The 26,447-nt window shown below is 37.0% G+C and overlaps 1 protein-coding gene across 4 annotated transcripts in view; it reads left to right on the top strand.

Annotated features, from left to right (window-relative positions):
• Positions 1-26,447, top strand: part of RBFOX1 (RNA binding fox-1 homolog 1) — an 862,353-nt gene that overhangs the window by 211,322 nt on the left and 624,584 nt on the right. For all 4 annotated transcript variants that reach the window (XM_069870215.1, XM_069870214.1, XM_069870180.1 and 1 more), the window contains one exon: positions 13,539-13,601. The gene's annotated coding sequence lies outside the window, so the exon portion shown is untranslated. Of the gene's footprint in view, positions 1-13,538; positions 13,602-26,447 lie in introns of those variants that run through there.

The following is a 26,447-nucleotide window of genomic DNA, read 5'->3' as shown; positions in this document are numbered from 1 at the left end:
TGAGACAGCTAATTCTGTGTAAATTTTTGCCCCCCCATCAGTATGATAGGGAAGTCGGTCACAAACCAGTTTTCAATCATTCCACACCTGTACCAACAGCTAATGCTGCTAATGTTCACTGGTAGCTTGCCAGTGTGTGAGAAACAGATGCTGCTCTAATTAATAGTCAGAATTAGTAGCCTTCATGAGTGAAAATTATTGAGTGGAGGCAATATAAACAAGTTAATTTTCTCTTGGTTTTCAGAAATGTGATTTATTTTTCCTTCCAATGTCTCCACCCCTGTTTACCTGAAGGGTTCTCTTCTCTGGTTCTGGGAAGTAGAAACCCCAAACTCTTCTTGATGACATTAATGCGCTATCCCATAATCAGCAGGAGGGAAGTTTATCTGAAGAATACAGACTTGTCTGTCAGTTCTTCATGTTTCTAATTGAATGTGTGTTTCTGACCAAGAATATAAATTCACTTCATGAAGAAGTAGGATTTTTTAATTCTTTGGTAGTAGCAGAGAAGAAAATCCAAGATTAGTTTTCCTTCAGTAATTCTGGTTTGGTTTTTTTTTCACCTTATCTCAGTTTATAAGTTCTATAATTGCATGGGCGCAGGCCTTCTGAACCCTTACTTGAAAAACAAAGGTGTATTTTAGTTGTCTTCTTTTTCATTTTGTATTCCTTTATTCACCTCTGATGCTTGTTAGTGGAGTGCCACTATTTTTCTTATGCTTGAATAATAGCACATCATCTCTGTTTTGCTTCACTGTGCCAACTAAGATGTGCAAAGATGAAGTACATTGCTGTTATGCCATTAAATAAGGTATTTTGATTCCGTGGAAGTACAAGCAGTGCATTCCTTTTACAATAAAAATGCTAGCTCGAGTTAGAAAAGTGTTTCCTACAAAGAAACAGTTAATTACATTGATGGCATGTTAAGAGATATGTAACTTGAGTAAGGATGCAACAATAAATCAAATAAAGTAATTATAGAAATTGAAGCATCTTTTTGAGAAGTAGGACAACAAGTTGTCCAAGTGTGTTATTTATTTAATGCCAACCTAAGCACAAGAGAAAGCAGTACAACAGGTAAAAGTACATAAGAATATTAATTATATGGATTAATGCTGTAGATCGTGATAAATGCTTGCTTACTGCTTCTCTTCAAGGCAATTGCTGATAGCAGTTAAAAGCATAACATCTTGAATTATTCACAAGTATCTTAATTATGATAGGTAGATCTAAGTGATATCCAAAGAAGCCTTGATAACTGAGCAGGACATAGACACAATGAAGACATTTTATCAATTCTCCAAAAGTTATTTTGATTTATTTGGGGTTTCTTTAAAGATTTTTTGGTGGCTATGAGATTCAAATAATTCCTTTCTGCACACATTTTTCAAGCTACGAACTCTTGTGCTATACTTCTTTTAAAAAAAGAAAATACTTGCTTTAGATCTGTAGGCTAGAATTCCATCCTGTTTTACAGTTTAAAAAAAAAACAACAAACAGAAAATTCAAAAGAATTTCCAAAGTATTTCATAAGATAAGATTAAAGAGGAGGGGAGGAAGGATCAGTATAAATGCTGCTGTGATTCCTTTAGACAAATAATTACCCGACTATGACCAGTATTGGATGCTTTCTAGGTGGTTGGTTTCAAGATACTGAGCCATTTTTAATTTGACTTGGTAACACTCGACTTGAACCAGCAGTTACCTCATAGTTGTTCTAACAATTCCTTTTAACCCCTATAGAAGATGAAGAGGTATTCTGCTGCATCCAGGCAGAATTTGGTCTTTCCGCAGAAGATGAAGTCACTTGGGGGGGTTGTGATTTGCTGTTTTTAGCAAATGTGACAACTATTTTAAATCAGTTCTCAGCAGCTTAATTTTTAATGAGTTGTAAATTAGAAATAATAATTTAACCATTATAGTAGGCAAATACTGCAAGGCACTTGGTAACTCAGATGGAAATTGTGATCTTTAGCCAGTAAAGAGCCGCTCTGGATCTGCTCGCTTGCATGGCTACCGGCACGGGCTTCTGTTCTTTCTCTCCATTCCTTTAGGAGAGGGACAGTAGCTTGAGCAAGGGCATGTTCCCAGCACCATTGGGTCAATTGGTCTTTGGTCCAGAAGAGAAAGAACAGCAGAGCAGCTTTTCAGGAGTATAAGTTAGTTTTGAGAAGCTTCTGTCTTAGAGAAGTTAATAATTCTAGGAAGTACATTAAAGCAACAGTAACTTCAGCAATAAGGGTTGCTCAGAGCCTCTTGTTTTGAAGCAGCATGGAGGGTGACTTCGAGAAGCATGCATTTTTAGAATTGTTTTAACAATTTGAGCTCAGTTTGAGCTCACGTTAGAGCACTTCTATATACGCACTAACTAAAGAAAGATACTGATCTGTTGCTTGGCAATGGAGATGAGGCTCAGTCAAGAAATCTGTAAAGAAAGAATTTGTTTGTTGTGGGAGTAGCAAAACTGTTGCTTCATTTATGTATTTATTTTGAGAAGTGAATGCTGAGTTTGAGTGAAATTCATGAGAAATGTGACTTTGGCCAAGGGCAGAAATAAAACGAGCATTAGTTTATGCTGTACTATTTGTATTGGATATGTTGTGTCCTTATTCCCTCTGCATGTTGCCAATGGCACCCCTGTACCATAATCGTTTGTGCCTTTTGTCCTGCAGCCTGAGCCCTGTGGGCAGATGGATGGAGTCAGGCTTCCCAGCAGAATTCCTGTACAGTTCAGGGCAAGTACAGCAGCCTGTAGATTGCAGGTTGCTTATTGTGGGATTGGAGCTTGAGCATCTACCCTTTACTTTGTGATGCAACAACTATAATTTGACTTCTTGAAGTGCTGGCTGTCTTGGTGCATTCGTAATGTAAACGAAGCAGAAAGACAGGATGAAATGTGTAAATTTGGAATTGTTTGGAAGGAAGTTCTGCAGGAAAAATTGCAAATATACAGGGAAAATGAGAAAGTGTTAATCTGGGAGTTACGTGAGGGTGCGGTATAAAAAATCATTGCAGAAAGTGAGACTTGTCATTTTTAAAGGTAATGTGGGGAGTAGGAAAAGAAATGAAGTCATTTAAATATGAAAGGCAATGAAATGCAACGAATCAAAGTATGACTAACAAGGTGATTTACTGAGATGTAGTTAAGCTTGATGCAATGTGATTTTAAAAGAAAAGGGCAGATTTAGTAACAGAAATGGAGATGTTCAAAACTAAACACAAAACAAGCAAAAGATTCCAAGTGGAGCTAATGTTTAGTAACTATTTTTCAGTGTAAAAACTATTAGACATTTAATTATGATTTCTTGAAATTTAAACTGCCTCCTACGTACATAAATGCTTACATAAAAAAAAAGAACAAGCTATCAGGTTGTTTTGTAAAATAAAAATTGAAAGGTAAAGAAATAAGTGGACTTCATAGTGTCACTGTAAAATAAACAATGAATAGTTTACGATGAACTAAGCAATGTTGGATAAAATTAAAAATGATTAAGACTGGGAGAGAAAAAAAAACAAACTAAAAAGAATGTGTAAACACCACCTAGAATCTTGTATGTGATGGGCAGAAAATGAAAATAGTCTATAGTTAATGAAAGACTCTCAACAATTGGTGCTTCCTGGTGAATATTGGACCAGCTGGCCCACTAGTTATATACAGTGTTTGTGTGGTGTATCGAGGGTTTAGAAGCTTTCCAGAGATTTTAGCTTTCAAAAAGAACATGCCACATACATGCCATAAACTGTCTAAGATTTAGGCAAATTCTTTAATGGTTTAATATAGTGGATTTTTGGCTCAAAGGATTTGGCCCTGTGAAAACAAAATGTATACCTCATACATTACATTTAGACTAGACATAAGGAGCAATTTCTTCATGCTGAGAGTGGGGAGGCCCTGGCCCAGGTTGCCCAGGGAAGGTGTGGCTGCCCCATCCCTGGAGGTGTTCAAGGCCATGTTGGATGGGGTTTGAGCACCCTGATCTAGTGGGAGATGTCCCTGCCCATGGCAGGGGAGGTAGAACTAGATGATGTTTAGGGTCCCTTCTAACCCAAACTGTTCTCTGATTCTGTGATTTGATCTATTCCTGTGTTTGGTTCACAAGGCAAAGACTGCATACCCAGTGTACTTGCATTTTGTAGCAAAATATGCGTACTTCTTTACCAATATCTAAAAGCCAAATGAAATTTTACTATCTAATTCCATGTTTCCCTCACTAAATGGGAAATAGTGTTATTTATTTAAAAGAAGAAAAAAATCCTGATTCCTTTTTAGATTAAAGAAATATTCAAAATGAGCTCTGCACTGGGGATTTGTATGCTGAGCCTGTCAGACTGTGAATCTTTATTATTACTGAGCTTTATCCTTGAGTACATAGCTTGCAATTCAGTTTGAATATTAAGTGTCAGGCTCAAATGGACTGGTGAGAGATTTGCAGCAGCCAGCAGGTTCCTGTTCCAGCCTCACAAGCCTTTGACCTCTCTCTTCATTGATAAGTGGTCTTATTTCACATGTGTCAGCTTGCTGGTGTGAAGCCCCTAGTGCTGAGAGTGATGGAGACGGTACCATTACCTGCAGGTTGTGATTTTTGTAGTATGCTAGGAAAGTTTACAGGTGAAGAAAAAGATAGGTGGAATTGGTCATTCAGAAATGTGGAGGAAAACGTGCGATGCTTGCAAATGCGATTCTTTTTCTACTTGGACATAGCACACCTAGAAAGATCTGTAGTTAAAACACGTCCCTTTTTTGTTTACAAATTGCAAATCTGAGATAAATGGTTCTGCAGTTGTGCGTTCTGTGTGCCTGGGTTATATGTTACATCTTTTGTACTTGTGCTTTTTAGTCCTTTTCCTTCTCAGGAAAATCAAATCTTGATTTGCATAGGCAGAAATGTTTTATTGCTCTTAGGGAAAATCTGCTGCATTTCCTTGACACAGCTATGCTTCTCCTTTTATTCTGATCAGAGGTGGGCTAGAGAACTAGTGTGGGATCTACATGAATTTTCTCTATACTGCGACTTTACATTTTGCATTCATAATTATACTTAGCTTGAAATAAAAACAAATAATTCTTTTGAAAAGAGACCCAGACCAAGGTTCTCCTGTTTGATGTGAAATAAAGACTAACTTCTTTCTTTAAAATCAGTTGTAGTCATTGTACCTAACAGGAGTAAATCTACAAACATGGCAGATTTATATTCTTTTTACTGTTTCTTTCGTTTTCATACTGAAGTCTTATTTCTTCATAAGCGGTAAGAACACTTTTGAAAATATTAGTAAAGCTACCTTATGTGCAAAGATAGAGATAACTTTTGTAGTATCTATAGAGCTTGGGCTTTGGGTGCCATGCACCGTGTCTGAGATGCAGCACGTTTATGGGACATCTGATGGGAAGCCAATTTTCCTGAAGGTTGGGCTGCCAATCCATGCCACCACCTCTCTGTCCACTGTGTCAAGGGATGCTTCTATTTTTCTTGGTTATAAAAACTTCTTTGGACCAGACAATGTGGAGTGTCTACCCATATTACATTTTTGTCACTGAGAAACATGCTTCAGTCTGTGGAAGGCGCTGTACTCTCTAACCATAGTTTTTCTGTTTGGGCCCATAACTACCGCATGCTACAGCATTGCTCTTGATGCGTTATATTTTCCTGATCGTGGTAATAGACGCAGCCCAGAGCCTAGATGAGCTGTTTCCGTAAGGATAATTATGTCATAAATCACAAAGCTATTGGATAAACTGTTTTTGTTTTCCTTTTGGCAACTTTACTTTCTCTTGTTCTGGTCATTAATTTCTGGTGGTATTTATTTTCATCAGAACGTATTAAAAGTTGTTGAAATTTTTGTTAAAAAATTAAAAAAATGGGCAAGTTTATCATTCTTTTTTTCTACATCTGAAATTTCTTTCAAAACTGCACTGATTATACAGGCATGATTCGTTTTGTGAGCTGTGATAGATGAGAGAACCATTAGTTTAAAATATAAAACTTAAAAACCCTATTCTGAAAATATAATGTCACTGCTTTTTAGTCTTTGTCAGTCTCAGGGTATTCAGTGCTAAAAGCTCGCCACTGGAACTGATGGAAGGACTTCTGTACAATTGGAGTTGATAACAGTTAAGCCTTCTTCAAATTACTTGGTTATTTCTGCATCTTCTTTGAATGCCTCATACACTTGGATTTGTGATAAATAATCTTTTAGTCTAGCGGGCATATGAGTGTATTATCATGGTTGAGCATATCAGTAATCTTTCTTAATGTTTGTGGAATCGTTCTGCCTGCTTAGGAGCTGTGTTAGAAGAGCCTCTAGTGCAGAGGAGTGAAGAGAAAAGAAAAAATTGAGGAAAAGTTTCAAATCTGTTATTTGTTAAGTAGTAGGTACCATGACTGTGGTAACAGAGAAACACAGTGCCTGGGACTTTGCTACTTCCCTGCTCTGACTGGAGAAGAACTGATTTCCCACGGTGGTAGGCTCATGCATTTCTTACGAGCTGTCTTTGCAGCCAAGCGTTTGAAAGGTGCTCATTTTAAGGGACTTTTAAAAACCCTTTTGAGAACTTACAAATATAAAACAGTCTATATATAAAGTAGAGAGATGGTTTGGGGGTTTTGTGGTTCATTATTTTGAAAATATTTTCAAGGAAACAAACCAATCTTTAGTTTTTCAGTGTATGAATAATTTCCAAAGTTAATTTTTCGTTCTTCTACAGAGGTAGTTTTTACTATTGTGTGTTTTATGCATCAGGAACAGATAAATGTGTCTATATTTTTGATGTAGCAGCCTTACGTTATCACGACTGCTTTTAGGTGGCCACATAACCATCATTTTCTTTGTTCTGTTCTTACCGCACCCATCTCTCCATTGTCTGTCTGGAATATGGCTGATAAAAAAACAAAACCCAAACCCAAAATCATGGAAATGATCTTTGAATATCACTGCCAGTATTACAGGGTTTTTTCCCCTTTTTGAGCTGTGAGTTTTGCAAGTCTGATACAGGCAATAATGTCACACATAATAATATTGCTCAGACTTTGTACTTTGAATGGTTTGGTCAGTGTTAGTGCAGGTGAAGACATACGTTTAACATTGCTTGTAGTAGCATGAAGTAAAAGTAAGAGGTGTTCCAAGAAAGCAGTAGATATAAATGATATTACATAATGATAAAACCAGTGGTCATTATTACAAATAAATATTTTTACAGCAATTAGTGGTGTTTGTGAGTACAGTAGAACCACTGTAATACGAGGAATGGCTTTGTAGTTTGGCAAAGAGCTGAAAGATTGATGACGTCTCTCAAAAATCTTGAAAGCACCGTAGAGTTGACTCATTGACTGAGTGTGCACACAATCACAACAATTGATGTAAGGCATTCGTGGTGCGTGGTGCTGTACAAATATAATTTGAGCAGAGTGAGGTGGGGTTTTTTTTTTCAGAACTCTTTAAATCTGATTTGAAATAAAGAAGTAAAAACATCCATAACACCCACTGAGTTAGGCAGGAATGAATCCCTGTCATATGTGGGCTTTGAAAGGAGGGGAATTACATGAAACAACCACAGATTTTTCAGATTAAACCCTCTAAAATGCTACTTCTTTTTTTTCAGAATTTCATGAGTAATTTGTGTGAAAGAGAGCTAACTTGTGTTCTTGTGCAGAGGCGGGTTATCTATGGAGGACATGCAGTCACCACTTAACATGAGTCCCGTGCAATCTGTTGCAAATGCCAATCATGTTCTTGGCATCATCACCATTTCAACAAGAAAATATTTTGATTATTAACTTGGGCTTTTTTAATATAATTTTGTGTGAAGCTGAGGTTGTTCCCAAAGGACTGTTTAATGTGTTCTAGACAGCAATTTAAATTTTTGTATATTGAACAAGTATTGAATTATGAAACAGAAAACTAAAATGTTAGGAATTTAATCTGTGAAGTACATCATGGTGTTTGTTTTTATCCCCACTTGTATTTTCTTTACCACAGTGGAGATTGTCTTCTTGTGTTGTTGGGATATTAGTCTTGATAAGGTCAGTGGAATGCTACATATTTTTGAAAAATGGATCTGAAATGGAATACTTGGTTAAGAAAGTGATACTGAGGTTTTGATGCCACTTGCTGCATCAGCCATGTCTACATACAAATTTCCTACCTTACTGTGATTCCATTTGTCATTTCCCAGTATTTCTTTTAGTTTCATAATGTGTGTTTATGGTTATATTTAATACTACAATTTTTATGCTGAAAATTTTGAAACATCTGTCTGGCCTCAGTCATAATAACTATTTTGAACTCAGGGACTTGCCTTATGCCTATAAAAGTGTGCATTAAAGATTCTGGCAATTTAATTCATCATCTCACCTAAGTGTACAGAATAGAGCGTCGACCAACAAACATGATGCAGAAGACTGACTTTTGGCCTTAAAATTTCGAATTAATTCTTATACCAAGAACAGATATTCAGTTTCAAATGCCATTTGGACAAATTGCTACTTGCATTCACCAAATCTCAATATTTGTCCTTTCATGAAGTAAACTTCCATGATTCCTCCTTGGATTCCAAATGTGCTGGATGGCGCTTTACTTTTAAACGAAATTTTACTCAAGTAAGCACTGATACCTCATAGAAAATCGGTTTTGCAGAATTTTTCTTTATTCTTAATTTTGCAGTGAAGATGCCCAGAGTATTCTTTGCAGTGAATACTGTATATCACATGCACACATTCTTGACTCTACTTTTGATGCTGTCAGTTGTACTTTTTCCCTTGTACACAAGGCCTCACTTATATCAAATGTTTTTCTACTCCTTGAGTTTACTCTGTGTCTGCGTCACAGAGTACAGTCTGTGCTTGGTGCTGCATTCTTCCTAAGATTCTTTTCCGTTAGAAAATTGACCCAGGGCACCTTGCTTCCATCCCACTCTTGTCATACCGACAGCATTCCCTGGTGGCACTGGGCCACCTTTCCATCACAGCGGCAGCACTCTTGAGAGGAAGAGTGAATCAATGAGAGTCTTAATGGGAATCTATCATGAGGCTGGTGACTGTGATGGCGTTGACTGCCAGGTTTAAGCACTGCGATTTTTAATGGTCCTAAAGTAGGGAGCCAGGAGCTGAGTCTCTGCTTTCTTGTATGGGGAGTCCAGTCCAGTCATGAGCAGCAGTTCATGGGACAGAGAGAGGACAGAGAGAAGGCAACAGTGTGGGTCTCAAGTCCACACAGGCAGTAAGACTAAAACCAGACTGGGCAGAAGACACAGTGTAGGTCTTGGGAGTTCATCCAGGAAGCAGGTTACCTATAAGGTGTCTGAGATCCATCCAGGGCTGGAGATGGGTACCCCTATGGTGAAGTTCAAGTCTGGGGCCAGAGCCTGAGAAATACTATTTTTTTTTTTTCATTGAGATAAGAAACCTTTTCTTGTCAAATAATCATTAGAATGATCACATTCCAAAAAATAGCAGTAATAAGGTGATGGTCAAAACTTATAATTAAATTTAATGGTAAAAAATTGCAGCTAGAAATGCTCAGTAAATGGTTGCAGTCTAAGGTTTCTAAGTCTAATCAATGCAGTGAGATTCTCTGTCTACATCAAGTATGCCAGAAAAAATATCAAATATAGTTTATCATATTCAGTTGCATTTCTTTTTTCTTCTTTTCTTTTTTTTTTCTTTTTTTTTTTAACCTGATGTTCTAAGGATTTCCTTTTAGTGCCTACGAACATCTCCTTTTGACAGACAGTGCAAATTAAAAGATATGGCCAGGCAAAGGAAACTGGAACCCAAATATGCCCCCTGGGTTTTCATTTACAGTTAGAAGCTACAGACACAATTACTGCTGACAGAAATTCAGAAGCCAGTGGCAGAGTGCATGTGGCAGTAGACTCATGCCAGGCAGTAATTGGGAAGATTATTTTTAATCAGAGCATATCCTACAGCCCAAACATTAGAAATTTCTTGTAAGGCTGACAGGAAATTAAACTGAGACCAAACAAAAAAGCCTCAAAATAGAAGTAATATGGTTAGAAGTCTAATGATGGCAAAACTCACTGCTTGTTGTATTTGGCTGTTATCTAAAGGGGATGACTTTTAACTTGCAGACACAGATATCATTGTTTAATTGCATTTTTAGAACAGAATTAAAATAAAAAAATGTCAGATTAAATCAATTTGTACATACGCTTCTGGTGAAGGTGTGGAGCAGTGGGGCTAAAGTCAGGCTTAGTTACTACGTTCACGTTAGTGTTAACTTTTATTATTGCTTGGGGTTTTGTCTTTTTTTTTTTATTTAATACAATGCTTAAGTGAGCTACTTCTATGGAAGAATAGTCTAGTGTCTGGGATACTCTTGGAAGGCTCAGATATGGTAGCTGTTTATGAAGCCTAAATGGCCTGGGGCTCTCTTTCTCAGTGCCCCTGCAGAATGACCTCTGCTAGTCCAGTCTGTTTATGCTGCCTGCCCTGAGGGAGAAGATACCTGTGTATTCTCAGGACTTGTCTACACCCCTGAAATTTTAACCTGTAACAAGAAACTTTTTCCTTTTTAAGTAAATCTTAAAGTATCATCTTCTTTTCTGGACTTTTACATACAAGCTTTGCAGAACTTTGAGTTGACTCTCAAGTTTTCCTCATAAAATACAGACTGGAGTGCTGCAGGGTGGTAGCTCTGCTGTTGATCAGAAGAAGGCTATTGCTGTTCTTGTACATACTTGTTGTATACAAATGTTATAAGACCAAATGCAAACAAAATGTTGCTATCTGTATATTTATTTCTATTTTTTTTCTGTCTTGTGCAAAAAAGGAGAATACTGCATGTCCTGTGTTTTTCCCCAAGGCTGCGTTTAGCTGTGTGGACTGTCTTAATGACATTTCACGTCAGTACAAAGAATAATGAGATATAATGTTTAAGTCCTTTATGGTCAACTGGGTTTTCTTGTAAATAGGATTTTGCCAGAATGAACTAGTTTTTATCCACAGAGTTATTAGCATTTTCAGCTGTATTTCCTTCTACTGAGAATTGCTTCAAAAAGTCGTATGACTGCAAAATGTTGTTTGTTAGTTAGCTATTGGCCTAATAGCTAGATAACAAATACAGTATGCTTCATAATGCATACAGTTTCTTCAAAGTGGTCTACACAAGGTCTGGAAATACAGTGATGTGATGTGCATCAGGTAATGGAACTTCATCCTTTCAAGAGGTTTGCAAGAGCCTCTGGGTGCACTGCACAAGGAGCTTTCATGAACTGGTTTGTCTTGTGTAGGATGGCTATGCTGGTTCAGGCAAACTAGCGTATGAACTGGATGTTCCTTTGGTTGGGGAGAAATCTTTAGAAATATTTGTAAAGTCTTTAAAGGTGGCGCTCTTCCTTTTGTCCAACTGTGTAGTAAGAAAGTACCCTTGGTGCTGGTACAGAGCACGGGGCTGTGAGTGGGGTTCCACTCTCCTTTTGTGAAGGTGCTTTTAGACCATTTGTTTGAGGAAAGCCTCACATTAGGCAAAATGAATAATTACTTTGACTAAATATTATAGCCGTTTTGTATTAGAGGTAACTATCTTTAGTTTCTCATGGTTTTGCTCTGATAGTGCTTTCTACTCGGTTGTGTTACACACAACAACAATATAATCCTGGAGTTGTGTACATTCTTAAAACTCTGTACATCATATTTCTGTGTGTGGTCTGTGTTTTCTCAGTCACTACACTGTATAACTGCAGAATGAATAAGGAATACTAGCATTAGCAGTTGGGACTGTAATGTTTCTAGAATTAATGATAGGGAACATTGCACTGAAAGTCTGCTAGGATTGAGTAGTCAGATACATGTCTTTAAGAAAGGGAAAATTAATGTGCTACCATCTCAATAAGGTAGCATTTTAATCAGTACAAAGTCTAAAAAGTGAGCGTTTGCATTTGAAAAATCACAGTGATTTCAAATTGTGACTCTCAAGTACCCCCAACAGAGAAACCCTTAACTTTCACTTGTTCAATTCAATTTCGTTGCCTATGAAATAAGCCTCACTGTGATGGTACAAAACGGTCCTAAACCAGATGTCATTTTTGAAATTGTAGGTGGATTACTTTCAAATACTTCTTCTTGGAGATTTTTAAGGTTAAATCTCAATACTATTAATTTACCTTGCATTTATACTTGGGGATATTTTTGATCCCACACCAAAAAACACGTCTTGGAAAGGAGAAAGTGCAGCAGTTTAATGTATAGTTTATGTGCGTATGCAACTATCTTACGTGAGCTGCCTTTTCTGTAGTATTTTTATATGTATATGGTTCGTTGTCTTTCATGATCAGAAATAAACTTGTGTCTTCAGCTCAAATTGATTAATGTGGTTTGGGTTTTCTTGCGCTAAGACAGTTGCAATTAGTGCTTGGAACTCCAGTCGTGAAGCTGGATCTTAGTTTGATAGATACTTTTCTAGAGATTGACCCTGCTTGGAAGAGACCAAAAGGCAAGTGTGGTTTTTGTTGCTGATTGTTGCTTTTTCAGATGCTGAAGTTGCTTTTTGATTTATTTTTTTGTTTGGGTTTTTTTTTTTTAACAGTACGTGCTGTTACCTGACATGTTTATAGAACATGCACTGTTCTTATTATTATTTATCCTTAACTGCATCAGAGAGAGCCACTGCAGATTTTTTATTGGAATTCTATTGAAATGGATAAAAAGAATATCACACTTTCCTACAGAATATTTGGTAATGTGTTAACCTAGGTGTGTATTTTCTTTGAAGACTCAAAATATGTGCTGTGTTTCTTTATTCAAAAGTATTTGTGTCTGAGTATGTACTACTATTTAAAATATAGTATGTAGAATATATGGTATATGTAGTATGTACTACAGAATAAAACGTACATGTAGGGGATAATCTGTTGTGAAAAACATGGCTGAGCTTACTGTAACTTCTAAAATTCAATGAATAATTCAGTGAATTATTAGATGTCACCAGCTGCACATCAGTAAGAAAAAGTGATGTGAAAGAGTGTGTTATCCTATTCTCACTCACAGCTATGTGCTTGTATCATGTGTTTTGGATTGTCCCTTTGTGTAGTTTATGATCATTTTTTGTTCAAAATTGTTTGAAGTTTTCAGTTGAAAAAAACCAAAACAGTAAATCATAGTTGCATGTTCCTGTTGAAACAGAAACCTGTACTGGGGAATGTTTTGAAGTATGGCTTAGCAATTGCATATCCATTTTGGCAGGCAAGTTTGTAATGCAGACATAGGATTTAAGCTTTGAATAAATTGCAGACTGCCTGGAAACTTTTACCCTTCATTGGGTGATTAATAACTAAAAGTCTTTGTTGGTATTTGTGAATCACTAAGCAGATTTTGCTATTTGGCTTTGTACTACAGTAAAATTGCAATTATGAGACAATAATGTATGCAGTACTTCTTGTGAAAGCTGAACTAACACATTATCAATTTTATATTTTGTTACAACACTTCCAAGATTAAAGCCTACCTTCAGCTTTCCATCGAAGTAGGGCAGAAATATCCTTTAGATCTCCCATTTATAGTAAGAATGTATTTTTCTTTTTTTAGGAAACTATACAGAAGCCCCATGCAAGTGGTGCCTATTGTTTTCATGATCGGAGCCTTCTTTCAGTAAGTGCATTTATTTTTATTGGGTTTTGTTTAGTTCATTTGCTTAGAATTTGACCAAAATCTCTTTTGCACTGTCATAATGAATAAAGAAATACTTTGGACTTCACAACTTGCTATGCTGATGCTGGAATGCAAGACTAATGGACCATGAGTACAAGATCTGATAGCTTTTAATCTTCAGTGAACAACAACTTGATAGTGACATGCTTAGAAAATAATCTCCCTTGTTTTGGCCTTAGGTTAAAGTGCTTTGCTCTTGTGTTTCCCTTTTAGATGTTAGGGTTATGTCACTGTAATCTTTATTTTACCTTTGCCTGATTCAGTCAGAACAAAATTCCTTTCTATGTAGATTAGTCACAGACAGATTTTCCCTTAGAACAGCTGTGGATAATTCATCACACTTGCCTTTTTAAATGTGCCTGTGATGTCAGAATAGGGAATATGGTGAATTAAGCTACAAATTTATAGAACATACAAGAAAGTGTGTTGATAATATTTCATATTTTTCCTTCCTAAGAAGAGGCTTACACATCCAAACTATTTGTTGTTCATTCATATTTGGAATTTATTTTTTCTTGTAAAGTTTTTTTAATTTTAATATGTAGTTAGAAACAGTATTGGTTAAGCACTTTTTAATCAGAATATGTCTTTCTATACTTCTCATGATAAGTTCAGAAGTATCAGAAAAAAGCTCTTTGTTTTGGTAGGTTTGTATTTGGTACTTCTCAAACAATTTTTGATACTTCTCAAAGGATTTATAATAATACTTTACTTGAAATAAACTGCAATACTCCAATATCTGTATTGGCTAATAAGCATGGCTTTTTCTGTATTGGGCTGACTGATTATGTTTTTTATACACTTATAATTACACTTTTCTTTGTCCTGTGTGTAGAAAGTAAATAATTTGCATGTATATATTGCTGAAATGGTAGACTAGATTCACTTTTTTTTTTGTTCAAATGCATTAATACTAGTAGTTGAGTTCTGCTCCAGCACCAAGCATACAGCTTGGTGTCATTGAAAAAAATTAGACATTTGGTCCTTGTTAGACGTAAGAAGAGCTTTTTATTTGTTCTCCTACACTGAACACAATCTTCCTCGTAATGTCTTTGAAAAAAATATTTCATTATTTCAAAAAGACTGCCTGGTTTACAGGGGGAAAAAGAAAAAAAAAAAGCCTATTCGTCTTGAGGACCGATTTAAATCAGTTCTGTGGTGCTCAGCATGCTTGTTGCTTTTAGCTTTTCCTCTGTCATGAGAAATATTTTCTATCACAGAATAACCTTACAGCTCTTAGCAGAATTTGATGCAATTGATAGCTTTTGTTAGAAAAATTCTGTTAAAATTGCAAGAATGAGGTTGTGGTTTCTAACCCATGGGAGGCAGTGGTCCCAGAGATAATTACTGGCACGTTTTTAGGATGCTAATATTCATTTGACTGTAAATCTAGTGCTTCAGTTTCTATAAATGTAGCTGAAGGAAAAGATATTCATCTTCCTTCAACGAGCTAAAGCAGAGATTTGAGTTGTATGACAAGAAAGAAGAAGGGGAAAAAAAAAAACTCATTTGGAATTTTGGGAAGGTTTACTGCTGCCAAATCTCAATGTGCATAATTGTTTTTATTGTTTCCCCTTGTGATCATAACCTAACCAGCACAATGAATAACAATCGACTTCTAGGGCTAAGAGGTCATTTTTTTTTTTCCAAGCTGAGTCTGAAGTCCAGCATGTTGCCTGGTAACAGGCGATGTAGATGAGTTGGCTCCCAAGTACACCATATGGCTGGGCATTGTGCCCTATTCACCCGTGACATGGTGTACACATGTAGTACATTACTGATGATAAAATGGTTTGTCCCGTTCCCTTATTTAGAAGAAGCATTTAAAACCACCAATACTAATCCAACACGGATACGTTAAGATTATGGATAGTATGTAATGAAACAGATTTCTGCCTCGAGTGTCAAAAAGCCCATGTAACAATCACAGTAAATTTAAGTGCAATTTCTAGCTTTTGTCATTTTATTTTTATATTTCATTTTGATAGCCAAGTATGTTGAGGTAAGTACAACGTTAACAGTGTAATCGCAGAGAAATCCTGCATTTACAATTTAATTTGGTAATGGAGTTGGTTGATTCTACCAGATAGCCCATGGATTTATTTGGCATGTGACCTTCTATTAATTATGCAGTAATGTCTGTGGTTCTCAACCAAAGCTGTAGTGCATTGAGCAAACCAGTAAACAAAGCAATAAAAGACCGTTCCAGAAAACAACAGCTAAAAATAAATGCAACAGGCAAAGGAGTTAGAATTGTTGCAAATACACAATGGAAAATGAAGCACAAAGAGCGGCAAAAAGTTAGTAGCAGAAGTGAACATAAAACCTAGATCACTGGAGTTCTCAATTCATTCTCGTAACTGGAGCGTTTTTGCTGTTCCATTGTTGGGAACTGAAATTCATTAAAGTGGGAAGATTGTATTAGGCAATAGCACATGCCGTGATCTCTGCCTGTTGTACACTGGTTAAAATCGAAAGACAGGGAATGGGATTGATATTGTGTGTAATGGCAATGATCTGCAGAAGTAAAATGGGAGATGGTTGACTGGTACCCCAGTTCAGAAGGCTGAACAGTTAGCAGTGGTTATATTGTGTTTCTCTCTCTCTGGCTTATTTGTAAAGATAAATTCTTGTGCTTAGTCCTCTCCTATGCAACTTTGTTGCCTAAAGCTATGATTCTTTGGCAAAGCAGCCATTCTCTTTGGAGTTCCACCTCAGCTATCTGAAAACAGTTCAATAAAAAGGTAAGAGAAAGCTGTTAACCTTTCCATGTTCTGCAGGAAGTTTATGTAATTGCTTTTGAGAGAAAAGTTTGGTATGGTTGCTCATTCTATTGCTTTTTCTTAATATTCAGATTTACATGGTTGCTAAATAGCTCTGTAAGCATCCTGTAGTTAAATGATTTCATCGCTGCTTTGCTGAGCAAGTTTCCTTGGCTAGAAATTTTTTAGGTAATAGAGGAAGGATGAGACAGTGGTTCTGCTCCATCTTTATTTGATAGTTGCATCCTTTGGAAGGCATGCTGTTATTATCATCCACATTTTAAACCCCAGTGGATGTAAATGCACGTATGTAAATACGCTTTTGGTCTCAAAACAGTCTTATTGTCACTTGTCTTAGTCTGTCAGTGACACAAACTGGTCACCATGCTGTAAAGGCCTACAAAGCCATTGAAAGAAAGGCATTTTAAACCCTTTCCCCTAGTTTAGGAGCTGTATTTTCCTTTGAATTGTAAACATGTTGAAATAAGTAACTGAAAAATAGCTATTATTACATTGAAAATATTTTATTATCAGGGATTATGATTTCTTTTCCTCCCTTCGTTAAACACATCTTTTGCATTTATTAAAACAGTAAATCTGTTTTCCAAAACAACATAGGATGCCACAGAGGAATCTGAGCTTAGTATGATCTAGGGATTTCTACCTGAAAGGCATTAACAAAAAATTTGTCAGAGCGCTATAATAAAATATCATAATTCTTACAAATAAACTAGTATTGTAACCTTCTTCTAATAAATGTATTGGGAAAAAGATTTTAATGATTGCATTCTTACTTATTCATCTTTCTGTATTCCAATGTAGTCTGACTGATAGTATTAATCTAGAGAGTTGAATATTTTTAAAATTGCAGTACTTTGAATTACTGATAACTGTGAATTACAGTAAAAAAGATTTGAAGAATGGGACTTGGATAATGTAAATGAAGCAGTAGTTTCTGGTCCATTACTTCATCTGAGCTAGGATGGGTACAGTTTAGTTGTTAGTGTCTGCTCCATTGTCATGTTATTCATTGTTGTTTTGTGGTATCTTCAGGTATCTTCAACAGTTATTGTAGGAATTCATTAAGGCCTCGAAGCAGCGAGGCAGTTACACAGTCTTAATGATAAGCAAGAGAATACTCTCATGGATAATTTTTTTTCAGAAAAATGTTAGCTAAGGTTGCTAAGCCTGACCTGTGTTTGAATTATTTTCTTTTTTTTCTGGTGTAGGTGCAAGGTAACTCAGTTTTACGTGGTTGATTTGCAATGGAACTTTTCCACTAGTTAAACACGTTTAGTTAGATACAGTCTTTAACTCTTTCCTGCATGGGGAACTAAATATGCTTTGTTGAGTTTAGGGTTTATTTTTAAATCTCCACGTTCTGCTGCAGATAAGTATATATGAATGCAATTTTTTAAGCATCTAAATGAATTTAGAAGTTAGTTTCTCAAAGCTGATTAAAGAGCATAAGGCTTACTGAAATTGGAGAGGACATGCTTTTTGAAAACAAGAGACAGACTCCTAGTTCAGGTAATTTTTTTGGAAATGCTAGGCTATGATCTTACTGGCATCACAGAGGCATGGTTGGATGGCTCCTGTGACTGCAGTGTCGGAATGGAAGGGTACAGGGTGTTTAGGAAATACAGGTAAGGAAGGTGAGGAGGGGGGCATCACCGTCTGTGTCAGTGATCAGCTGGAGTGCATGGAGCTCTGCCTGGGGATGGATGAAGAGACGACTGAGAGCTTTTAAGTCAGATTTAAAGGAAGGGCAGGGACAGGTGACATTATAGTGGTGGCCTGCTACAGGCCGCCAGACCAGGTAGAAAAAGTGAATTAGACTCTTTATAGTAAGATAAGAACTGCCCCATGTTCACAACTCTGGTCCTCATGGGGGACCCCTATCTTTAAAAAGGGGGAAAAAAGCAAGACTCGGGGGGAATACAGGCTGGTGAGTCTCACCTCTTTGCCTTGCAAGATCATGGAGCAGCTCCTTCTGGAAACTCTGCTGAGGCACATGGAAAATAAGGAGGTGATTGGTGACAGCCAACATGGCATCACTAAGACCAAATAATGACTGGCGTATTTGTAGCCTTCTGCAATGGAGTTACAATGGATAAAAGAAGAGTAACTGATAATCGTCTGCCTGGACTTGTGCATGACATCCTTGTCTTTAAATTGGAGAGATATGGACCGCAAAGCATTCTATGATATAAGGTTATAGTGAACTCTTAACTCCGTGTAGAAGTTAGCTTTGTAATTTGCTCTTGGTTGTATACAAACGTACGCATAAAGAAACATCTAATAATTTCTTCTTTTCTCCGTCCTCTCTTATAAGAATGCAGTCAGTATTTCTTTCTGATGGATTCCTCTGTGAACTTTCCAAATCCTCCACCATTGTAAATGATGTTTTGGGTCTGCCAAGTAAAAGCTGTAGAGACTGAATGTGGATTAAGTTTAGGAGCTGAATTTACTGCACGTAGCAGCTTGTTTTCTCACACTGCTGAGATATTTCCTTCATAAATGTTGTATTGCAGACTCTTTCTGAGACATTATGAAAATTTTCACATATGTGTAAACACTTAGAGTACTTGCACTGGCAATAATATGCACTCTGGATATTCTCCAGATTATAGAATTAAGATGTTTTTGATCAAGTTCATTTCCATAGCGTGGTGGCATTTAAGAGATATCAAGTCCCAAAATTCCTGTGAGATTAGTATGTGTCATTATCTCTTTATTACAGGAGGAGAAAGCAGGAAATTGAGCAGCCTGACTGATGTGCCAGGAGAGGGAGTACAGCAGAGCTAGGATTTGAATTCGTATTCCTCAAATCCCAAATCATTGCCTCTGTTAGTGGGCCATCTTTCCTCCTGCACTCCCTCTAATCCAGTACCTTTTATTGTTAATGATTTTTGCATTTAGCAAGTGAAAAAGAGCTTACAATTTCATGTTCTCTCCTGTCTCATAAAAAATTGAAAAATTTCCTCAAGAAAATCATGCGACTGTTATAAAGTCCTATCAGCAGAGCTCAAAGCTAATTGAAATTTAACAGTCCTCATGACGATCTGGGTCATGTCAAGGGTGTCAGCATTCTTTAATAAAGATATACACTTGATCCTTTTTTCTTTTTCTTTGAGGCGCTTACAGACTTCTGTAACTTTCTGGTAATGCAAATTATGTAAAGGGAAGGTACAGGCATTACAAGCACTTGAGCAGCTCAGCATAGCAAGTGTTCTTAACTGCAGCGATGTTATTCTGGGCCCTGGGGCAACCCAGGATTCCTGGAGGGTTCATTGCTGTGTTACTGCTACTGCATGTTAAGGTGTGCGCGTTTCTACATCTTCAGCACCAGTGCTGCTTGAGCACAGTGAGTTTAGGTAGGATTTTCTTAGAGGGTGGTAACACCATGAACCAGCAGCAATGTGTGCATGCAGAATTTTGCAATACATGTTTGGAAAGTCAGGTCTGTATTAAATGGGGAGTTACTTTATCCCTGCATGTGGTACATTCATAGTTGATCTAATGCCATGGTGTTTGGCTTTTTTGTGCGTTGTGTTTTGGGTCTGAGATCCTTCTGAGCTGTGTCTGGGTACAGCACTGGGCACAGGTGTAATAGCATATTGTTGGTTCAGTGGGGGGGTATCTTTACTGCTACTGTTACGGGAAATGAACAGGAGTTTTGGATTGTGATAATTGGATTAGATCTGGGCAATATTTAATTTCCTTTTTTTTTTTCTATTACATTTGACGTTAGAGAGTGTCTGTGCTGTAACATGTCATTCCCGTGTCATTCATACACTACCAATAAACAACATGCTATGTTTCACTGATTCTGCAAGATAAATTGGAAATCATGAAATCATGTTACTAGCTGCTCTTTAAATGTTGAATATGGCATGGCAGTTGGAAAAAAATATCTTCAGTGAGGAAGGAGAATGCTAGGAACAAAGAAAAATCTGTTCATGAATAAAGAAATATTTGTTCTACATGGTTTAAGAGATTTAAAGAGATGAAACGCCATGTGAGTTTGACAGAATGCATTTGTATTTGATGACATTTACTTTTCCTTCGGGATTGTTTGTTACCTTCAGAAACTGAACTGTACCTCTCAGAACTGCATCTGACTGTGAACCTTTCTAGCAACTCATTTGTGACTGTGGCAGTGTTCTAGCACTGATCGTGGGGACTTAGCAATTTGGGATTTCTCACCAGGTAGCCAAGCCTATATCTTGCAATATCAAAGTCTATTTGCATCTGTTAATGCATTAATGAGAGTTTTGTCGGTGGCCTACCAAAATCATTATACGCTAATCATACAAAGCAAATTTAGACAGTAATCAAAGAACAGAGTTCTTGTCTGCATATGCTGAGGAAGGGAGGCTGCTGGTACCACTCTGTGGCGGTTGATGCGCTGACATGTTTTAACTTCTCTCTAAAGAAGCTGTTGGTTGGGTGCTTGTTAGATGAGGCAGGTCTTGGGCACCAGCATGCAAATCGTATTCGTCAACCACATACTGCATGTCAGTCTAGGATGGATCTTCTTTATCCTGACAAAGTCAAGATACTGCTTCCCCTGTATCTGGTGACGGTGACCTTGGCTGGCAAGTGAGTACCCACCTGCCTGCTTGGTCACTGCTCTCAGTACAATGGGGGAGGGAATCAGAAGAGTAAAAGCGAGGAAAATGTTTAACACAGTTTAAGTGAAGAAAACCTATATGCAGAAGCAAACCAAAGTAAGGAATTCATTTGCTATTTCCCATTGGAAGGCAGGTGTTTTGCTGTTTCCAGGAGGGTTGGGCTTTGTCACCTGTAGCTTGGGGAGACAAATGCCATTAGTGTCCCCCTCTTCTTCCTCCTGTCCATGAGCTCCTATTGCTGGCAACATCATATTGTCTGGAATATCCCTTAGCTCAGTTCAAGCCAGCTGTCCTTACAGTGTCCCTTCCCGACTTCTTGTACACCCCACCCCACTGGTTACAGAGGCAGAGCGGGGGAAAAGAGGGTGGAAGAAAACCCTTAATGCTGTGTAAAAAGTGCTCAGCAATAGTCTGACAATAGCAATAGCATTGTTGTGTTATTAACACTGTTTCAGTCACAAATCCAAAACACACCACTGCTTCCTTCATCTGAACTCCAGAGGAACAAAGTTTCATGGGCACATCTGGAAAAGAGCAGAAGTGTTGTAATAGAAACACTGGAGGGCAGTAGCGTGGGACAGGTTTTGGGGGGTTTGATTTGTCTTTTCTTTCTTACATAGAGGGGTATTTTGCGTGACCCAGTTAGAAATTATATATATACATATTATATATTGGGTCCACACTGAGAAAAGATTGATCTGGCATTCTTCACAAATTATGCTTTTATCAAGCCCAGGTTGGTACATGCTATTGATTTTTAGATCTGCACAGTCTACAAGTAATAAAAGTTGCAGATCCAAAGTAATTCATGGCAGTTTTCTGTCTTTTTTTTTATAAGCCAGGTCAGGATATTGAAGTACAAATCAATTACTTTGCCACTCAGATTCCTTGAAACTCAAAAAGAGAAGTTCAGCATGAGTTATGGTTTCCACATGTTTGTGTTTTCTGGTTCCAAGTCTCATCTTACAGACATTAGGGCTTTATTTGTCTTTCCTGGAGCTTTGTTACAAGCAGTACAACAGACGGCTGTAAAGAAAAACACACCTACAGGAGGCAGAATCATCACAGATGATTCCAAACAGCAAAAATGTGGAGTGTAGTTATGCAAAAATCACTTGCAAATACCAACATCTACACAAGATTAAATCTGAATGTACAAGGGCAATGACAAAGCTGTAGCAGTCTATTTCTGGCTGATCTGTAGTCTCATACGTGCACTGATATGCACACTTTTAGAGATGATCGGTACTACTATTGAAACATTGGGAATATTCAGACAGTAGAATCTGAATGTGTCCAGGCAGAATCAATTTTGTAGGAGTGGCTTTGTCATGCAAGGTGAAAATTCTGAATACATGAATTGTGGGGCTTAAAATAATAGTTATGTGGAGATATTTTATTTTAGCTCTTACCTACTGCTGGATGCACTAATAAAAAAAACTAGAACAGACACTACAGAAGTAATTTTGTGGCGTATCAATGCAATTTCTTATTACTGACTCAAGAATGTTAATTTAAGGAATGTAGTTTGGAGGATATAGGTTTTCTGTCTACAGCTATGCTTCAAACAATGTAGTCTATGTTTATTTAATAGGTTGTGTGCAAAAAATTGGATTTTTTATACTTTGTTTTAACTGTCATTGAAAATCTGCATTTGCATGAATTGGTAAACACCATTACAGCTAGGGTTTTATTTGTGCTAGGGATAGAGCAGTAAAATTCTTCAGACAGGACTTGTACAGCAGCTCTGAATTCACTTTTTAAAATCCTAAAAGGATTTTGTACTATCTGATGTATGGTTAAATGAAGTATAATGATTCTTTGTACTTCTAGGGATATTTGTATCATGCTCTGGTTGCCTCTAAAAGCCATTTAATGCGTCTCCTTTATGATTCATATTCTTACTGAAAAGGACCCATATCTAAATCAGCTGTGTTTGTGTCCACAATGTGTCCACCAGATTACAATTATTTCCTTGGGACCATTGGCCCCAAATGAAGGTTCTTATAAACAGACCCCTACCTAATGCTCCTCTGTGATACCCAAGGATTGTGTCCATATTTTTTGAGAGATCTTTATTACTGTTCAAGTGGTCTGAAAAAATGGGGAAATTACCACACATTCTGGTTTGTTTCCACCCAGTGTGGAGATTTCTGCTCCAGGCTCCTTCCCTCTTCTTGTGTTCCACCCCGCTTCTTCTCCAGATGCGATTGTTCTTCCCTGAGGTCTGGGAATGAAGCCCGCCATGGATTAATGTTTTATTCCAGGTGTATATATTATGCTTTCCTTATATCCTTTCTGGGCTTGATGTTAAAGAAGAGGGGGAAGAAAGCTCTGTAACCCTCTGATTGCTTTAGTGTAGGATGGAAAGAATATAAGTCCTAAAAACCATGGAAAGGCCATCTGAAAATAAGCCTAATTCCATACAGTAATGTTCTTCACAGTGAAGTCAAGAAGGTTTTCATACAAAGATTTTTTCTTGGAGGGGTTAAACTGCTTGAAATGAAGAGGCATTGGAAGATCTAGATAAAGGCGGAACTGGAAGGCAAAAAATGGTTGCTGATGACACAATTACTCAAGAGAAATCACATAGAATTGTAGAAGGATTTCACAGTGTAGGATTAGAGGCAGATGAAATAGTTGCTGATAAAACGGCATGTAGTGCAAACAGCAGATACAGGTTATACTGAGAAAAGAGGAGTTGAATTCATCATAAAGATAAAGGAGGTCAGTGGGAAAATGCAGCCAGAACCGGAAGAGAGCACAAACTTTGTATACTTTTTGGTAGCAGAGCTTAGAAATGAGGGTCTTTCTCTCATCACAGTAAGAAGTGATGAAGAAATTTTAAGTGCACATCCAGTGAACCAGGAGGCTAAAATGTAATGAAGACAGATCCAAATATTTCACTGGTACAAATAACTGGTGAACTTTTACAGTGAAGGAGTTTTATAGGTGGAAGTCCATGGGAATCTATACTATTCAGTCTGTAAAAGGGACAAAATAATGACATAAATTTCTGTTGAGACAGGATGATTCAGAACAGACAAAGCTAAGACTGACTGGGAAGGTGCAGAAAGCTGAAGGATTAAGTGACAGAATAAAATTCACTTTTCAGAATTTCATAATAGATGGAAATCTGTTCTCAAGGAGGGAGTGCATGACTATTATTGCTCAGAAGCCTTTCTTGGAAACATCAGATGGAGTTCTCAGAAGCATTAGTTCAAAGCTTGACAGCTGTCAAAAAAAGCAAATTGAATATTTAGCAATTTTCTGGAAAAGCACTCAGTACAGAAAATAATAGGGCTGATTCTGCAGGAGTTTGCACTGGTCTTACGTGTGCTCACTCTAAGCAGTCCTGGTGACCCTATGGCTCAGGAAGGTGTAGTCTAGGGTAAGGTAAAAGGAATGATCAGCGGTGTGGAATAGCTTTTGTACAGCAAAGACATGAAGTGCGTGCTGGGTCTCTTCACGTTGGAAAAGAGTTGACAGGTGAGTGAAATGGGAGAAGAGTAATAAAGTGAAATTATTGATATTGATTTGAATATTGATATTAGAATGACGTAACTCATAAAGCAAGGATTATGAACTCAATAAAATGATTGAGCAATGACTCATGAAAAGAATGAGTTTTTTATGCTGCATAAAGGTATTCCTCATACTTTTGCCACTGGATATTTTATATACAAAAGATATAAGCAGATTAACTGTAGAAATTAAAGTGCGGTAGTTCCTTTTATAGAAAAACACAGAATGTCCTTCCTCACAAATTAACGTGGGAAAGACCAACCCTGATTTTCTCTTGTAAATACCTAATACTGATCATTGCTGGACAGAGTGTGTTACTTCAAATGATGCAATCCTGTAAAACAGCTCCTCTGTCCATGTAGATATTTTTACCGGACATGAATCTTAATGATCATTTGTTAGAGGGCTTCCGGGGAAAAAGGAGATTTCAGCAATTCCAACTGTTTTCAATATGCTTTTTGCCTGTTAGTCCTGACTTTCACCTAGAATTGTCCTGAAACCCTGGCCTGCCCTAGGGGTCATGCAGACATTTCTCTGATCTACATTCTGTAGAACCATTTAGCAACTGGTTGTTAGAAGTCAGTTGTCTAGAAGGCTGCTTCCTGCAGAATCGGAAAGCATTAGCTCATTACTCAGGTAATGTTAGTGTGTGTTAGAAATCAGAAAGGTGATTGTGGATGTCTTCTAGTATGATTTACGAAGTTCACTGTACTAGATATTAGCTACTTTTTTCATATTTAAGCAAATGGTTGATTTCAATTTCAGAAAGCCCTGAAATGCAGAATAGTAATGACATTGTATCTTTTGAGTGATGTATTTCATCTGACCTCTGATGTCTGGCATTAGGGATGTACTTAGTGTGTAGCTCTTTTTGGTATTTTATTTTTGTATACAAAAATTGTACTGTGTCTATAAGTATGTAATAGGAAATGTAAAGGTAGGAATCAACATTTATGATATTCACTGACTTTAAAAATGTAATTGTTGAATTATGATGAATCAAATTATGTAATTATTTTAAAGTAGCAGTAGCTTTTGTTGAAAGCCATTTTCTGTTGAATTGGATTTTTTTATGTTATTTTAGATTCCAGACTGTTTTCTTAAGGATATATGAGTGCCTTGCAAAAATTTTTTGTGTTTTAAATTCAAAACATGTGCTACAATCTTTCACTGTAGGTCACCTTTTACATAAGCTGTCTTTGAGAGTGTCTAATTTGATTTTTTATGTTTTCTTTTTTCAGTTTTTGCTGTAAGCTTAAAATTCACTTCAACGTACCTTAAATTTTGTTTTCAATAGTTATAATGAACTGTAATGGCTTGATGTTTAATCAGCCTGATATTAACACCAAAAAACTCAAGAAATCCTTCTGAGTTTTTATTCATTTAAGAAACATCTCTCAATTCTTTATGCATTTTCCTAATATGTGCCACAAAGGATTTCAGAATGCTAGCCTAGGTTTGGTTTGGTTGTGTTTTGCAGCAAACATTTAGGAAACTAAATTACTGGACTCAACTGAGATTTTAATGTGTCCTTAGGAGGTGTATTACTGTTCATATTAGAGCTTCAGCATGGAGGTGTTCTCTATAATTTTGTTTTATTCCAAAGGAATATCTGTAAGGGAAAAGAAAACAAATGAAATTTAGTAGGGACATCTGTGAGTTTATGTCCACTATACTGGTTTTGATCCAGTGTGGGAAAAAGAAACTGCAAAGCATTAGAAGTGGCTTAAGTAGTAGCACAAATAGAAAAATAAGAGTTAACTCAGAATATATGATATTATAGACATTTCCTGTGTGTACGATTAGTATATCTACAATGAATTACTTGCTGTCTCTGTTGATCCAGAGTCCCTCTTGAGAGG

This window comes from Phaenicophaeus curvirostris, chromosome 16, assembly GCF_032191515.1.
Source record: "Phaenicophaeus curvirostris isolate KB17595 chromosome 16, BPBGC_Pcur_1.0, whole genome shotgun sequence".
NCBI lineage: Eukaryota > Metazoa > Chordata > Aves > Cuculiformes > Cuculidae > Phaenicophaeus > Phaenicophaeus curvirostris.
The sequence above is the reverse complement of the archived record's forward strand: the minus strand, read 5'-3'. Positions and strand labels throughout refer to the sequence as shown.